Source organism: Cephus cinctus, unplaced genomic scaffold (assembly GCF_000341935.2).
Source record: "Cephus cinctus unplaced genomic scaffold, Ccin1 Ccin1_scaffold1857, whole genome shotgun sequence".
Taxonomy (NCBI): Eukaryota; Metazoa; Arthropoda; class Insecta; order Hymenoptera; family Cephidae; genus Cephus; species Cephus cinctus.
This window is the reverse complement of record NW_014334032.1, coordinates 76,886-82,083: the sequence shown is the minus strand read 5'-3', so window position 1 is coordinate 82,083 and position 5,198 is coordinate 76,886. Positions and strand designations below refer to the sequence as shown.

Below are 5,198 nucleotides of genomic sequence, written 5' to 3'. Positions count from 1 at the left end.
ATTAGTTATAACACTTTTATTACCGCACTGGCACCTACGTACTTGAGCACTAATAACACAGTACCTTTACTTGTGGAGGCTACACAAGGCCCTGTCCCCATGGGCAGAATTACAGGCACGAGAAGGAAATCCCTGGCGTCCATTGGGATTATTTTGTGTACGGGGTCCTATGCACTGTCACTGTCCATAAAGACAAAAATTCCATAGGGTCTTGTACGGTCGTATACAATTTGACATAATGGCGAAATTACGTGCTGTTGTCCCTAGGGACTTTTGTGGGTGACAGCCATGCGCGCCGCGCATGCGCACCGTCCGATACTACGCGGCGACAGTAATAACATAACATAGCCACATGGCTACCTTATGGACATGAAAACTACGTTTGTAATTCGATAACTGTCAACGAGCTTGAGTTCCGTCGTCAAATGCAAAAGTACCGATGAGAATTCTTTGGTATACCGAGTCTGCTATTCTGAGTAAGTTAAAAATAACCGCTTCTAACCTACAACTGTCATAGCGAAAACTCACGTTATTTATTCCATACAGGTGGCGAGTGGATGCGTTCGCAGCACTTTGATGGCTTCGATAATCAAACTAGGCACTGTACTATCCAGTCTACGTTGCCACGAAGTTGCTTTACTTTCATGGCTATTGCAGCACACCTGACCCTCATCCACGAGTAGCTCGGTTCCTTGATAGGTCGACTAAGCCAAACAGCTCGCGGAAATCACCTGCTTCTTCATTCCACAACTTCAAAGCCAGCAAGATGCACACCTAAGGCCACTGGCGATGCAAAATATTTGTCACGTGAACTCTACGTGCCAATAGGATGACAGATGATAATTGCATAGGTGTTCCTTCATCTCATGACCAACCACCTCACGAGCTTCCGTACGTCTATATATACTATATCAATACACAATATAGCCTGTTACCTTAAAAAAGCTGTATTCAATCATTAAGCAAAAATATTTACAAAATTTCTTTAAAAAACCACGTGACTCACGAAAATCTCAATTAACATCATTCGCCATTATTAATGGACAAAAATTAACACGTAAGAACTCGAAATTCTGATGACGACCAGTGTTATTGTAAATCGATCGTGCACAGTGTGAATTGATAAAGTTAAATAATCGGTAAGATCGCTAGACTTGATTTTCATGTGTAGTAAATGCAGGTACTATATACATACCAACCGGGCGCCATTGTATACCTAGGACTACGTGACTGAATTGCATTAACCACATTGGTCTGTTATGGCCGTACAACCCACTACGTACTACTAGGCACTACATTAAACTTTAATATAATGAATCGTGTGTTTTCTACCTTAGGTATATATATGCTACCTACTCAGTTACATATGTATTCTAGTAATCCATACGTATAATAGTCATGGAATATGTGAGTTGGCATAAGGTTCCAGTATGCAGCATATATGAATCACGGCATATGTAGTTTCACTGGCGCCAGCAGTAGCGTCGAACCATATACGTAGGCGCATCGTTACTTTCAGATAAGGTTAGTATTTTTAGCATCCTGACATATACTATTCAATATAATATATCAACGTGTGCTACGTTATCTAAAGTATACAAAAAATTGTTGGCAATCACTTCGTGCGGGGTCCAATAAACCAAATGCATCCTGTTTACTGTGTATATTTTTTTAATTGACATTTAAAAAAAAATGTCCTCATTATCAATGATACGAGTACCTGTTACAGTTATTAACTTGATGATCTGATTTTAGCGCATACCGATGGATTTTCCCGTACCAGGCCTCACCCCCTGCTCCTCCACCCTCGTGAAGTATTGTCAGACGATTTAACCGACTGCTAATAATACTTACGGAAATGCTCAAAATAAATTGTTTCACGGAGCGTTGACCTCGATGACTTCGCGCGAGGTCAGCCTCTGCTTTCGGTCTGCGCAAGCAGTGAGGCCAGCAAGTAAGTCAGACTGTTCTGAGACTTGTATTGTGAGATAGGTATGTGTATAGAGAAATTACAGTAGGACTTGTATGGCTATGTTGCATTATGGGAATTTATGTAAATATAATAATATAAATTGCAGGTGAAGGTGGTGGACGGATTGCATATACATATATATATATATTGCTTGGAAGAAACTTATGTCTGATTGGATTGTATACCAGGTATATATTCTTATGTACAATTATATGATCATTGACTGGTAAAGTTTTTTAAGGAAGGTAAAAATTTGTGTTGTTCCACTTGAAAAATAACCAATACTGAAATAAGTATTACCCTTGTACTAGTAGACCAAGTATATTTGTGGATAGCCTTGTACGCAATAGCTCTGCAGTGCTGTTTGTATGAGAAACGGCAGGTTTAAAGCAAAATCAACTTTTTTTTTAAAACTTGACCTTGTCACTGATTTTTGTCCAATTCCTAAGAGTGAGCATGAAAGTATTGGCAACATATTGTCGATGCGATCTTCATGTTAATTCTCATGGAGTTGCATGTGAAGTTATTGTTGCTGTTCTTTATGATTTATTTATGATGCACTGTAGCTTCCTTTATTTTGACAGTTTTTGGCTGAGCGCTGCATTCCGGATTGTACTGCTGACTTGTATACTGCACTGGCGCCACGTACATTGGCTGTCACGTGGTTTGCACTTGCACGCAAGAGGAATTGCATAGTACGGGAGGCAGATGGAGACGGGACAAATCGTATTGCAATGTAACCAGGTCGTTTCACTTGGCTATGAGTATATTAACATTCCAGGATGGGATACATTTCATTTTTAGTAAAAAAAAAAAGTGACAGTCCTTTATCGAACTTGGATTTAGCATTGGTATTGAAGGTATAAAAAAATGTTTGCTCCATTTTCAAAATACATCAATACCAGTATAAATTGCACATAAGAATTACATTGCAATACGTAGCACGCTTGCCATTCGCCAAAGGTATTATCATACGCAGGATTGTCAGTGGTTCGATTCGCTTCGATTAATTCAGAAAATATTCCATGGGTTCCACGTATTAGCTTGACCCTTGACCTTACCACCCCCATTACCTATACATACAATACGCTGTAACCACCTTGTTCACATTTCCATGGCAACCCACGGACAATTTCAATATCCACACAGCATCCTTGTGAATATAACAAATTTTTTTTTTATCAACAGCATAAAATATCGAAATGATAATCGACCTTGGCCCTTATCAACTGGATAATACGGAAGCATAAAACTGAAGCAGTGAAAAAATTCCTAAAATCACGTCGGACGGCGAAGTGGAATTTGGAAAAAAACAATCAAACTCTAATAAAGCAATCTATTCCACGCTGTTATGCGCGTAGGAATTTGAATTTCTCACGAGTGCACTACGCCAGCGACTAAGTGCTTATGTTGGTACCCGTGCCGTCATGTTTTACGCGTTGCTACAGTTCATGAATAAAGTCACGAGTCACGTTACATATGGCACGCATGAAATCTCAACGAGCTGACTCACCCACCGAAACGTATCCCGGCCTACCGTTCCATTCGTCTTAGCATACATTCATATTGTTCCAGATTTTACAGACATTTTTTAAGAATTTTCTATGGCAATTTTTCTATTCACCGCTTATAACCAATTTCTTTGAACCAGTGCAAAACAAGACCCACTGAACGCAATTTGACAGATGATTATAAAGATCAATAAAAATAAATAGTCAAATATTAATAACAGACATCAGCAGCTGATTAGATTTAAAAAATCCTATAAAGTACCACCTTTCAAAAAAGAAAAAAAAGAACCGGAATACACAAAGATGCTGCCTAGTCCGTACGACAGAGTCGTGACGTCGACGGGCATAGAAACGTATGTTAATATCGTGGCAGGCGCGACCGGAAGTAAAGGCAGGCAGTCAGACGTAATGAATGACTAATCAGGAAGTTTTGAGCTCAAGTAAACATCCTCCGTGCCTACGCCACACATTGCTCAATAGCAAAGTTGTAAAGTAAAAAAAAAAATTTTTTTTCTCAAAAATTATTATTACCTCAATACGTTAATCAATCTTTCTATTATAATTTTACGTAAGATATTTTTTTGGAATTTTTAAAAAAATTGTAATCACCCTTCCACATATGACATACGTGTCTTCGCGTTCTCGGAGATCAAGAATACGTGTATGCTCGCATGACGATCCAAATAGCTAGAATGTACGGGCGGCAAGGCGCCGCGACGCTGGTAACTTTATATATCGCGGGGCCAAGGCAGAAGCGGCATCGCGAAGGCAGAACGAGAAGCGACACATCGAACGAGACGGGACCGTTACGAAGTTAACGAGTAGTCACGATATATTTATACGTAGCGGGTAGGCGCATCTGTTTCCCCGGCCACGTGTCTACGGAATTAGAACGTTTCACAAAAATACATGAGAGCGCCCAACGAAAATATCCGGATTCTCCGATATCTTCCTATACAACCAACACGTCAATGAACCAGCGCCGAGTATACAGATCATAAACAGACGGACGGACAATGAAAAGACTTACGGAGGAGCCACAGCTGTACGCACTTACCGAAGCATTTCGGACTGTTGACCGAAACTTTAAAAGAGAATTTCTTATGAGAGAATCGGCACTGCTTTACGATACACTGGGTAACGGCACGAATAGGTTATGTACGAGGAGTTTATATAATGAAAAAAATCTATCTACCTAGTTCTTCATCATTATGCCGTTGGTACTCCTGTAAGAGGTTATGCTCCTAGGTACCAATGATAATCCTGGAATTTCTACCGTCTAGGGATATATAGGGAATTTGTAGAATAAATTTTTTTTTTGACACATTCACATTCACCAAGTATGTACATTCCAGTCCAAATCTTCTTTTGGGTCCTGCTGACCGACATTATTCCTCAGTGTATCGCGGTAGCGGTTAGTCAGTCTATTAGAGTGGCTACTTGGATTTCAGTAATCGCGGCTATTTCGAACGCATTAATTTAAGGCGCCTCAGGGCTGAGACAGGCTGCAGGCACGAGCGGTATGTTGCACGATGCACGAAAGTCGCAACGAGACGGGCCGACATGCATGGTGGGAATAATTTCCTTTTTTTCATACAACTTTTTCTTCACGGATGCGTGTTTACGAGATACGAAATTGTAGTGTGATTATGAATTGTAGCGTGATAGGAAATTGGGATTAATTAGAAAGTAGATTGGAATCCGTGGAATTTTCG

At 40.1% G+C, this 5,198-nt stretch overlaps 1 long non-coding RNA gene across 3 annotated transcripts; it reads left to right on the top strand.

Annotated features, from left to right (window-relative positions):
* The first annotated feature begins 318 nt into the window (after positions 1-318).
* LOC107273893 lies at positions 319-3,698 on the top strand. Of its 3 annotated transcripts, none has more exons than XR_003061656.1 (7): positions 319-476; positions 547-891; positions 1,338-1,524; positions 1,756-1,954; positions 2,079-2,160; positions 2,557-2,935; positions 3,161-3,698. It is a non-coding gene; the product is annotated as an uncharacterized LOC107273893 (long non-coding RNA). The 3 variants fall into 3 exon arrangements; XR_003061657.1 differs by having other exon boundaries at positions 1,756-1,992; positions 2,557-2,716; XR_003061655.1 differs by having other exon boundaries at positions 1,756-1,992.
* The last annotated feature ends 1,500 nt before the right edge of the window (positions 3,699-5,198 follow it).